The 13,280-nt window shown below is 37.7% G+C and overlaps 1 long non-coding RNA gene and 1 pseudogene across 1 annotated transcript; one reads left to right on the top strand and one right to left on the bottom strand.

The window, feature by feature from the left end:
* The first annotated feature begins 3,890 nt into the window (after positions 1 to 3,890).
* LOC148114872 (uncharacterized) lies at positions 3,891 to 4,641 on the top strand (annotated as a pseudogene).
* A 1,672-nt stretch (positions 4,642 to 6,313) lies between these two features.
* LOC117672354 (uncharacterized) lies at positions 6,314 to 8,544 on the bottom strand. The gene is made up of 2 exons (XR_004593189.3): positions 8,195 to 8,544; positions 6,314 to 6,461 (listed from the first exon to the last, which is right to left on the bottom strand). It is a non-coding gene; the product is annotated as an uncharacterized LOC117672354 (long non-coding RNA).
* Positions 8,545 to 13,280: the final 4,736 nt, after the last annotated feature.

Here is a 13,280-nt window from a genome sequence, read left to right as displayed (position 1 = left end):
AGCATCCCCATGGTCATGTGATCAAAATTCAGATGCTTGGCAACGGGTTCATATTTATGACAATTGCTGCGTCCCGGGATCATGTAATCACTTTTGGTGACCTTCTGATGAGCAAAGTCAATGGGAAAGCCAGATTCACTTACCAACCACATTATTAACTTAACAACTGTAGGGATTCACTTAACAACTGTGGCATGAAAGGTCGTAAAATGGATCAAAATTCACTTAACCAATGTCTTGCTTCACAACATAAATTTGGCATTCAATTGTGGTCATAAATTGAGGACTACCTGTAAGGAAAATTATGCTGTTTAAAAAGGCACAAATTAGAAACCATATTTGCTAATAAAATTCTTAGAGAAAGCTACAAATAAACGGTCTAGGATAATGCCTTTCTTCTAATGCCTTTTTCTTCCTTGTATTTGCTCTGAAAAAGAAGAAGTATTTCTTTGTTCTAAGGTACAGTACTCACATCTAATAGAGTATTTCTATCTGATCCACTCAGCAAACATGTTTTGGAAATCTGTCTGAACTTTTAATGACCTGAAATTCACCAGCAAATATTACAAACTTAGACATCTGGTAGACAATAAAAGTTTGTGTGCATGTAACTGCAGCAGCTGCAGTTGTACAAAATGCTCATGAATCATGCAATCAGAGAGTATATAAAAGAAGCTACTAAATTATATTAAAACATTGGGAATTTTATATTAATATTGCATGCTCCTCTGTGATTTGACTTTGAATCAATAAGCAAGATTTTGCACAAATGTTATTTGAGATCTATATGCTAGGTTAAAAATTATATCTTTTAAATTTGTCATCTGGATACTCTTTCATGCACTAAATGTACATAACTCAAAACCGTGAACAACATATAATGGTAAAAATAACAATGTCATTTTTTAAAATGCCATGTTATGTTATTTCCCACTATCATGATAATAGTAATATTTTTAAAAGCTTCTTCTCCATAGTAATGTAAAAATATAAGCCAGTCATTGCCAATATAAGAATGTTATGGGAGAAAAATGCCTGCTACGTTGACTGTTTATGTTTTTAAATAATATATGCTTTGGAAAGTCGGTTATAAAAGTAATATGTGGCAAGTGTAAAATAAACAAGGGCTTGGGACTTGCAGACAAGAGATGCAATGATACGGCTGTTAGCAAAAAGAGATTTTATACAAGCACTAATTATATCCAGGCCGGGCTTTTCATGGGTCTGTTTTTAAAGACATTTAGAAACTCTTAATTGACACGGGAGAGAGGTAGTTGGATTGTATCACATCTAGATGTCCCAGTTATACTCCTGGAATATTTCCAGGCTCAGTTTAAATGGCTGACATTAATTTTTAACAGGACTGCAATATCTGCCGTGCAAAAATCCTGATTACACCTAGGTGGATGCAAACAGATATAGAAAGCTGCAATACCTTGCTGTCCGCTGATGGTATTCTGTAGCAGGGATCCCCAACAGGGGTGGGTTCTACTTACCTTTATTACCAGTTCGCAACTGGATCGCGCATGCACAGATCGCCGATGACAACATCTGGGGCAGTGGGCAGGGCCTCCTGCTGGTTTTACTACCGGTTCTTATGAACTGGTCCGAACTGGGGGCAACCCACCACTTGTCCCCAACCTCCGGCACCGGGCCATGGCATGCCAGAAACCAGGCTGCACAAACCATCAAAGCCCCATCCACGGGATGCAAGCAGCATGCAAAACCACGCCCCCTTCTGTCTGTTGGAAAACCCTTTCTCCATGGAACCTGTCCCTGGTGCCCAAACGGTTGGGGACTGCTGTTCTACAGCGTGTGCACACAGGGAACAGTATGCCTAATCTTTAAAAGGCAAACCATTTGAGTTGAAGTGGCTGAAAAGCCTGCTTCTCTTGTACCATCTTGCCAGCATGTCTAGCAGGAGCAAGAACAGCTAAGCTAATTCCCTGTTTGTGGAATGATTTTGTAGCTGAGGTATGATGGAACAGAGCTGTGACAAACCACAGTTGAAAAAAAGAGCTACCTGTCCATATGAGATTATTTTCTGTTTTCATCAGGATCAACCTTGATTAGCTACAAAGTCGTTCCAGCAATCACAATAAAGAAAAACTGCACTGCAATGGTGGACATGCCCAAAAGGAAAAAAAAAAAATTGGATGAAAATGCATACATGGTTGGAAAAAATGTTAAGGCAGCATATAGACTACAAACCAGAATTATTTTTGTTAGGCATAAAAAAAATACGATAAAGGAAATGTATATTACATGTTTTGACAGCAGCAAGAATTGTATTTGTGCAATACTGGAAAAACAAGGGAACACCTACTAAAGAAGAGATAATTAAAAAAAAATTAGACTGTGCAGAAATGAACAGACTAACAATGAAGATAAAAGAAAAAGAAGACACAGAATATTTTCAATATTCTGACTCGTTTTATCAATGGTTGGATAATAGAGGTAGAAATTAGGAGTTTAATACTGTTATGTAAACAAACTGACTCAGACAGTACGCTGTTCACTAAGCACTTATTGTATACAAAGAGAAAATATATAAATAAAATTAATAAATCTATATAAATAAAAATGTAAATGTCAGTTTGTACATAACCGCACATCTCCTAAAGTTCTTCACCAATTGCTTTCAAATTTTGACACAATGTTGCATTCGACTACGGGCGTGTTTTTATATACCTATATTATATACATTTCACACCTGTGACAGGTAAAAACATGAAAAACATTGGAAAACATTGAAAGATATTGACAAACATTGAAAAATATTGAAAAACAGTGCCATTTGCTGGACGTAAAACCAACACACCATCATTTTACCTCATGAATTTTGAAAATTAAATCACAAATTTTTCACTAGGTATAATTCCAAAAAATATCAACAAAAAAATATCAGCAGTCCAGATACAGAAGACTCAGGTAGCACAAACATTTACATGTTTAAAAATGCTATAAAAATTGTTGCTCTGTTCTCTGAGGAAACATACTACACCACAGCTGCAGTTGTGTTTTTACTGAGATTTATGAATTTATTGGAGAATGACCAACACTGGGATGTATGCATTAATGATGCGTGCAACACATCACATCCCAATCAAATTCGTGCATTGTTTGCAATCATATTGACTGCCTGCTCTCCTTCATCTCCAACAGAGTTATGGGACAAATATAAGTTGCACATGGCTGAAGATATTTTACATCAAATACGCAAGGAGAATTCAAATATGAACATGGATTTCACAGCAGAAATCTACAATGAAGCATTGCTAATGATTGAAGATTTGTGCTTAGAAATTGCAAACAAAGTTCTCAATCAAGTGGGAATGCCATCACCAAATCGATCTGCTGATGCTTCATTCGATGTAGAATTATGTCGTGAACAAAATTACAACACGGGTGATCTTTTGTCATATCTGCAATCAAATATTTCTAAACTAACACTTGAGCAAAAAGGCATTTACCATCAAATACTGCAAACTGTCAATAATGGGGTTGGAGAAATCTTCTTCTTAGATGCGCCAGGAGGAACTGGTAAAACTTTCCTAATTAGATTGATTCTAGCAGCAATTTGATCCCAAAATCACATAGCCTTAGCTCTTGCTTCGTCCGGAATAGCTGCAACATTGCTACCAAGTGGAAGAACTGCTCATTCTGCTTTGAAATTGCCACTGAACATGCAATTCATTGAAACTCCCACATGCAACATTTCCAAAGCATCCGGCATGGGAAAAGTATTGCAGAAATGCAAACTTATTGTTTGGGATGAATGCACAATGGCGCACAAAAAATCGCTCGAGGCTCTTGATCGATCATTGCAAGATTTGCGTGGAAACCTCACACCATTTGGAAACGCATTAATATTGCTTGCAGGAGATTTCAGACAAACATTACCTGTAATTCCTCGATCGACACCAGCGGATGAAATAAATGCTTCCCTGAAATACTCTACTTTGTGGCAACACGTAAAGACATTAAAATTAACTACAAATATGCGTGTCCAGCTGCAAAACGATCGATCAACTGAGATATTCTCACATCAATTGCTGGAAATTGGGAACGGAAAGGTGCCAGTTGATCTGACCTCAGGATGAATATCATTCCCTCATAACTTCTGTAATTTAGTGATGACAAAACAAGAATTGGTTGAAAAAGTATCTCCCAATATTCAAATCAATTATACCAATCACAATTGGCTGAGTGAATGAGCTATTCTTGCGGCCAAGAACAAAGATGTCTACGAAATTAACAATATTATTCAGTCTAACATTCAAAGCGAGGCAGTCACATACACTGTCCGTCAACAGTGTCGTAGAAGCAGATGAAGCGGTTAATTATCCAACAGAATTTTTGAATTCACTCGATCTCACAGGGATGCCACCACACGTACTGCAATTGAAAATCGGCGTGCCAATTATCATGTTGCGAAATATCAGCCAGCCAAATCTTTGCAATGGCATGAGCAACGTCGTAGAAGCAACAATCTTGACAGGACCTTTCAAAGGTGAGGATGTCCTCATTCCTCACATTCCTATGATTCCAACGATATGCCATTTCAGTTTAAGAGATTGCAATTCCCAATTCGATTGGCCTTTGCAATCACCATCAACAAAGCTCAGGGCCAATCTTTAGAATTCTGTGGTTTAGATCTACACATGGATTGTTTCTCACATGGACAATTATATGTCTCATGTTCTAGAGTTGGAAAACCAGACAATCTCTATATCTACACATACAATGGAACAACAAAAAATATTGTATACCCACAAGCATTGTGCAATTAAACTTATTAGAAACGTGCACTTTCTCTTTCCTTTTCCATTTAACCAGACTGAGTCACAGCAATTGACCAGCAATTGACCAGCTAAACCACCTTCCCCACCCCCTGGATATGCTTTCGGGAGCGGGAGGGGGGAAGCGGCCTATAAACATCATCAACCCCTGTCGCCAGAAAAGGACCATTTTTTTTCTCCATCACCAGCTGGATAGGTGTGGCGGGGGGGATGTCATGTGATGAAAGTCAGTGACATCGAGTTGCCCACGCCCACCAAATGTTCTTGGAGTGTTTGGGACTTCAGCCTTGTTCTTTTAGCCCAGCGGAACCACCAGACTGGGCCACAGCAACGCGTGGCCGGATACAGCTAGTATATAAATAAAAATTTAAAAAACCCTCTGCACTGCTATCAGCATTTTTTTTTTTTTACTATTAAAGTAAATTTTTATTTGGATAATTGGATTTCCACACAAACCTGGACTTCTACTTTCTTCTCAGCTTCTACTTAGCAGCGAAAGGAGAAGCCTTTTTTCCTGCCCAGCCAGTATGAAATCACATGGACATAGGGCATGATCTGAATTAGATTTAGACAAGGGTCAATCTGTGGTGGAAGGGATTACCTCAGTGGTGGGTTGCCCCCGGTTCACACCGGTTCTATAGAACCGGTAGTAAAACTGGTGGGAGGCTCCGCCCACCAACCCCGACGTCATGAGAACACTGCTGCGCATGTGCAGAAGAGTGTGCGCGGCCCTGTTGCGAAGTGGTAGTAAAGGTAAGTAGAACCCACCCCCGGATTACCTCCTTGCTCCACTAGCAGAAACATATCTGTAATTGCACGAAAACACATCAGTTGTGGTATTTTCCCCCACCCCCCCAATGCAAATGGTAGATGTGAAATTTCCAACCTGGTTGTCACTTAAAATAGTATGGGTTTTTCACTTTCTGCTTATCCCCATTATTGTCCAAAAAGAAATCAGAGCTGTATATGTGGAAAACCAAAATCTTCATCTGAAAAACAAATCTTCATCTGAAGCGAGGTAGGCCTTTCGAATTTTAGATAATAGATCTAGACCAGGACCATAATGTTCATGTTTGTGTGTGAAGGTAGGGAATGTTTAAAGACTCAAAATGTGGGTGCTTGGCAACCAGCATGTATTGATGACAGTTGCATTGTCCCACGATCATGTGATCACTATTTGCAACCTTCCCACCCAGTTTCTGACCAGCAAAGTCAGTGGGAGAAGCCAGATTTACTTAATGATTGTATGATTCACTTCACAGATGCAGTGATTTGCTTAACGATGGCAAAGAAGGTTGCAAAATGGGGAACAACGGCTTACATTTTCTTAAGTAATACAGTCCAACATTTTAATATAATCGGTTACTTCTCTAAGTATCTTTTCTATTTATATATTCAAATACTTAATGAAAAAGAAAAAAAAAACCAAATATAGTTGTAAATTGAGGACTACCTGTACATTTAAATTCTTTTCATTCACAATTAAAACTATACCTCTATTTCTCTACATATATTCATCAACTTTCCTCCAGAAGAAGAGGTTGTCTTTATTCAGATTGTGATTGTGTATTTATCGTTCCCCTTAGTTTCACATATATTTGATTTTCCTTCTTTTCATTTATTAGCTGATGTTCTTTATCATTGCTTCTTCTTACATTTCTAGATACAAAAGAAGAACGAAAAAAAAACCCATAGCTTCAGCTTCCCGCATGTCTTTCTCATATGGTTTTCAATAAAATAGAGAAGATATAGACTAGATTTCCAGGCTTAGCTTCATGCTTGAGTCATTTTGTGAGATGTACAGTCATATATATGCAATAAGTGAAATAAATTATTTTATGTACCATTTCCTATACAGCCTAACCCAGCTTATTTAGCATCTTTCTGTTGCTAGCAAAATATGTTTTTATTTCAGAGGCATGAAAACAAATACATACTATATTTGCATCTTAATTCACCAGAGATCATTTTATATTATTAACTTATAAATTATTCCTCATAATTTGGACTCTCCCCCCCACTTCCCAGGTATGGTGCATTTGTAACTAATTTTCTAACCAGTGCAAATGCTTGTGTATTTCTTTAATGCAGCATTAACCTGTATTAACAAATGAATAGGATACACAGCATCTCCTAGAATAATGCTTTGTATGCTCTTCTTGAATATAAATTTAATATCCATTTACTTAGTAAAATTCAGATATTATGTTCCATCTGGTAATGTCACAGATCATTATCGAGTATCTTTGGATTCCTAGACATGAGAATAGTTATACTTGCTTTCCTGGCCAATAACTCTATTGTTAAAGAAGAGTGTTTTTGTGTGTGTGTATGTGTGTGTGTATGTATGTATGTAGGTGAGTGCTATGAAATCAGTTCTCTATTGAATGCTTGAGTATAGTAAATTGTTTCTTAATATACCTGTGTAGTACTGATAAAATGTGGTGTAATTAGGTAGTTACGCATCTGTCAGCTATGCTTCCATATCCTCTCTATTGTAATTCAAAATCAGGTAAGCCTTATGTTGCAAACAATTGGAAATATCTTGTCTGATGCTACAATCCTTGTGACAAAGTAACAGATAATGCTGTTGAATTATCTGTTTGATTGATGCACTTGTTCCACTGTAACCTCTGATGTGTTAATCTGTTAAAGCGAATAAAACTATGTAGTTTGATGAACAATTTCTTGAAGAAATATGATTGAAACCCAGATATAAAATATAGTTGCTAATATTCCCAATGCTGAATTGGAACAATCAGAAAAACTGATGTTAAAAAATAATCTTTGTGGTTTATTTTTTCAGGTAAATCTGTTACCTTCCCCTGCCTTTAAAAAGTAAATAATAGGAAACAGCCTGTTTAATACTGTAGGTGGAAGAATATGGAATGAGTTTTGTTTCAGCAGGTCTGTTAAATAGAGGCATGATTCACGTGTAAAAGATGGTATGAGACAGACCGACTCTTAACTATAATATTCTTTATAGCTAGACTACACCAGGGTTTATCAAGCAACAGAGATGTTTTCAAAGAAGCATAGACTGAAAGACACACCAATCGGTAGCATGAGAAAAATGAATACTATGGTAAATAAAACAGTTAGAGGAATTATCTTTTGTTGTTGTTGTTAATTTCCATATGTATGGGAATATTGATCAGAACAGATGGGAGTTGCAGTCTACATGTAAAGCATCACCCTGAGGGAAACTAAGCTATGTTGATTTGGCAGAGCCTGAGTGTGGGCCAGTACTATTCTCCCTCAGAAGCAGGGGCAGAATACTACCAGTTCAGACAGGTTCGGGCAAACTGGTAGCTCCCACGATCAGCTGGGAGCAAACCGGTTCGCTCAGACGATCGTGTCGGCCCACCTGCCCGCCCCTATGCTTTACTTACCTTTATCTTCTCAGCTGATTGGTGCAGCAGAATGGATTGCTGCGCCTCAGCTGTGTTACTCCCAAGTGGTAACACAGAAGGTTAGTATTTGTAAAATGGTGCACGCGCACGCATGAGTGATCACCGAACCAGTTGCTAAACCGGCAGCATCCCACCACTGCTCAGAAGGATTGTGGATGTGTAGCACCAGACTATATTGCTACAGTTGAAGTGTTCTCCAAGTCCCCAGAAGAAATACAAAAATCTTTTCCTTGACCCAATTCCATTAAATGGTTACTTATCATCACAGAACATCATCACATCATATCTTCGATCAAACAGATAATACACCAAACAGATAAATGAACAGCTTTATCTGTTACTATGTCACAAAGAGTACAGCATCAGACAAGGTAATTGTTTGCTACATAATGCTTACTTGATATCACATCATCTCAGAAATTGTAGTCATGATAGGAACTTTGTGTTGGCTACATGTAAAAACAAGAACAATATCCAGCCTTGGTAAAGATTTGTATAGCTTCCTTTGATGCACGAACACTGGGCATTTAGTCACCCTTGTTGCTTATATTAATATCTTACAGTAACAGAGGCTGAATTTATCCAACAGATACTTGGCACTGATTGGGTTACAGCATCCAATGTTTGTGCTGTAGATATCAGGAACACTCTTTTAGTCCTTTCTCTATGGCTGAACTTTGGATGAAAGCTGATCAAATGCCATCTTCTGGCACCTCATGTTTGTTACAATTAGTGTGCTTGAATGTGACATTCACGTGATCCAGACTGATGTCGGCAATGAGGATTTCCAGCCCATATTCCCATAGCCAAGATGATGTATGACATAGTCCCACAATGAGAAAAGTTAGGCTGGAAGATATATATGCATCATCTTTTTGCATATTGCTAAAAGGATGCAGAAAAAGAAGTGTGAATCACTTTCCTTTTCACTCTTAAAGTTGTCATCATGACAGGGTCAGTATTATAGTGGAGAATGCAGGGAAGGACAAGCAGGATAAATAATTATCTTGTCCAGGGGTGAAATTCAGCAGGTTCTGACAAGTTCTGGAGAACCAGTAGCTGAAATTTTGAGTAGTTTGGAGAATTGGCAAATACCACCTCTGGTTTGCCCCAGAGTGGGGTGGGAATGGGGATTTTGCAGTATCCTTCCCCTGCCATGCCTATAAGCCACACCCACCAAGCCACACCATGCCCACCAAGCCATGTCCACAGAACCATTAGTAAAAAAAATTGAATTTCATCACTGATCTTGTCCCATTGCTCTTTACTAGACAATATTACTTTGTGTATTACTTTATTTTATTTATAATGCAATCCAATTATGGTTTGAACATTTTATCTTGGGCTCCTGTTCCATCCTCCCTCAAAGGCAAATGAGCCTTGGTGGCACAGCAGACTAAAGTGCTGTTAAGTAACACCAGCTGCCTGCAATTACTGCAAGTTCAAATCTCACCAGGCTCAAGGTTGACTCAGCCTTCCATCCTTTCGAGGTAGGTAAAATGAGGACCCAGTTTGTGGGGGCAAAAAGCTGACTTTGTATAAAAAAGAACACCGCTTAGGGTGGGGCTGAAAGCCCTACTAAGCAGGTATATACAAAAGTATGAAGGCTATTGCTTAACGCATTGTAAGCCGCCCTGAGTCTCCGGAGAAGGGCGGCATATAAATCGAACCAATAATAATAACAAATAATGCATCCTTCATTTGTACTGTGCAAACAGGATGTGTTTTTTAAAATTGCTACTTCAGAGTTTTGCCTGCTCAAAGAACAACTGATTTAAATGTTGATTCTGTAAATTCTTCCGAGTTAAACTTGATCCTCTCATACTTCATTGTGGAAGATGGTACAAAGTGATATGTGTCACTTTTTATTCACGTTCCTAGAGAATTGAGAGCCATAATCTAAGCAGTTTGCACTTTTTAAATATATACCCTTGTGTTTATTTGCAATTCTGATGAGGGTTGTTCTTATACATTTTCCTTTGACTATAAATAAAAGGTTGCCATTTTCTGGGATGAGAGGAAGAAAGGGGAATTTTATACCATTTGAATGAAATGAAAGAGAAAACAGTTATATAATACTGTTATGCAATTTATGTAATTACTGCCCTGTTGGTATCTCACATGCCTTGCCTCACACTCCTTGACAGACTGGGTTGTTCGACTGGGAACTGAAGTAACCTTCAAGTGTTTTTGAATCTTACTTACTTGCTAAATGACATATTATTTAGGGTTGGACAACCAGAATCAGCAGTTTGAATGGTGAGTTATTTTAAGGGCCTTTGTTCACTTAAAAAGTCATTTTGCTCAGTGAAAATCAAGAAATTATGAACTATTATTAGGGTTACCATTATTATTATGAAACCACAAATCCATGGACATGGTTTCTAGAACTTGGTGTATGAAGTTTGGGAAAAAAAATTCCAGAATCAAATATGACTGAGGGTCTTATTGATCAGAAAAGCTTCATATTCAGAAAAAAGATGTTTACAGGCCCTGAACTAAATGAATTGGAACAGCAATAAAAAAAAAGTAAATAAAACATATGAAATTGAAAAGAACAAGCCAAGATAAAGATAAATCTGAAAACAGTCAATTAAAAATTTGAATTTCCAATTCAAAATAATGAATGACAACCATAAATGTCCAAATAACAGAAACCTAGAGAAAAGGTTTTGGCATGCAGAGAACAGTGAGAGAAAGATTATTTCCTTTGAAAGGCGCTAAAAATTACCATAATGCACCAAATGTGGTTGCAGAATCAATTATTGTCCAGAGTTGCTGTATGAGTCAGTCTCTAAATATTATTGTCTCTAAATATTATATATTATACATACATACTTTAGAAATTGCCCATATATATAATATATAATGATCAAAGAGACAAATCAGCTCATATATGGCCTCACAAAAGTAGTAACAATAAAAGATTAGATTGAAAAATTTAGTACATAAATTTGGAAAAGATATTAACAACCTATAATGTTGCTAATCCTAGAAATTTCTAGGATTAGCAATGTTACAATCCTAGCTAATCTAGGGTTTCCTAGCAATCCTAGAAATTTAGAGGCAGTTTGGTCTAGTGTTTAAAGCACCAAGCTAGAAACCAGGAGACTGTCTTTGTACAGGATACATATTAAGTATCTATAGATCAATATAAGAAGAAGTAGATGATTTAGATTGCAAGATCCAGAAATCTATGATAATAAATCATGTACTACAGCCCTCAGAAGTGACACACTGTGTTTGCATATACCAAGGATAATTGGTGGTTGAATTGCAAATGAAGCAGACAATGAAAGCAGAGGTTTAAATGTTTACATAAAAAGATGCAAAGAATGGTTATTAATTTATGTCTATAAGGAAAGCATTCTGAATATGATAGTATCAAAGGTGGCACACAAAACTGAATAGTTACAACAGTAAACGAAATAATGGAAAAGATTAACATATACATGGTCAAAATCTGAATGAAATTGAAGGCTATGTGGAGAGTAACAAAACTTGGCAATGGCTTCATATTGGATCAATCAAAAAGGAAACAGAAGGTGTCAGATGTAAATGCCTTATTCTCCAATGTGTAAATAATGTATATATGGAACATCAGAGGTTAACTTATTCTTTGGACTTTAATGTATTCATAACTTACCACTCCCATTCCTAGCTCCACCCCTTGTATATATAAGGAGCCACCCTCACCATTCTCGTCGCTTCTACCTTGAATATTCAGTGAATATAGAATGCCTATCATAATTAAAAAGAAATATATTTAAAGCTTTAACTTCTATTATCTTTATTGAGTCTGATCCTGGAAATATTGCAACAAGCTGGTAGCAGAGGATGGTTAATTGACTCAATAAGTAATTAAAAATGTCCAAGAAAGATAGGCCCAACACCAGGGCCTACAGCAAAGAAATAGAAACTGATCAAGAGATGATCAACGAATCCACCAATGCGATTTCGAGAGAATCCGAAGAATACACCACTGAAGAAGAAGAACTAATGAGTGAAAATAATGACCAGAAAGAAATCGAAATAGAAAATAACGAACTCAGGTCAGAGATATTAAAGATACTAAAAAGCCAAAAGAATGATGAAAGTCTCATCGCGGACCTCCAGGAGATGCTGAAGAACAGCGGAGCAGCGAGAGAGAAAAACGTCATTAAAGAAAAACCCAAAGATCAAAAAATCGTAAGTGAGATGACTACTGAGAAAATAGTTGTTAAAAAGAAAAGATGTGATCCCGCGCGAAATTTTGAATGGCAGCCATCTTGGTTTCAACGAACTTCAAAAGAGAATGGAGCAGAGCCAATCAAAACGCTCAGTTCAAAATTTCTGGCGCGAAAAACACTATCAGACGAAGAAAGTGAGAAAGAAGTCTCAAACTCTTCAGATGATCCAAAATCAGAAAGTGAAGACGATTTAACAAAATCTCAAGTAAAATCAGCAATGAAAACGCTTTTTGCTGCTTTTGGGCCAAGACTGAAAATTACCAAGACATCTACGAAGAAGCAAGAAATCAAACCGGCGACTCAAGACCTGCACGCTCCCATCCTGACTTCGAAAGCGACGACGCCCGAGCCCAGAGAGCCATGCCGATTTCGCCCTACACCACAGACAAAATCGAATACCAACGCACACAAAAAGAAGAAAAGAACCGTCACCACCACCAGAACCCCAAAAACCGAGCCAGAGACCGACTCATCTGAGGAGGAGCGGATCGAGAGAGCTGAAAGGGAGAGAACCTTCCACGACGCCACCAAAGAAGAAATGAACAACGCGCATGTGCGAAACTACGTAGACGACCCAGAAGGACTTGAACTGGCCAGAGAACCGCGCAGACTCATTGCAAGCATCCCAATGCCGTTCTGTAATTTCCTGCACTTGAGAGATCACGGACTGCCCCAGGTTGTAAGTAATGGACAGAATAATGTAGGTAACTTACCCAGTGACTTCCCAAAACTTAGAATTGATGGCATTAATTTACAAGAGTGGTATCAACAGCTTCAGGTTATTTTCATGAAAGAAAATTTACTATTCTTTATAACTAGCCCTCCAAGAAGACCTT

Source organism: Pantherophis guttatus, chromosome 3 (genome assembly GCF_059756535.1).
Source record: "Pantherophis guttatus breed Tessera chromosome 3, ASM5975653v1, whole genome shotgun sequence".
Lineage (NCBI taxonomy): Eukaryota > Metazoa > Chordata > Lepidosauria > Squamata > Colubridae > Pantherophis > Pantherophis guttatus.
The sequence above is the reverse complement of the archived record's forward strand: the minus strand, read 5'-3'. Positions and strand labels throughout refer to the sequence as shown.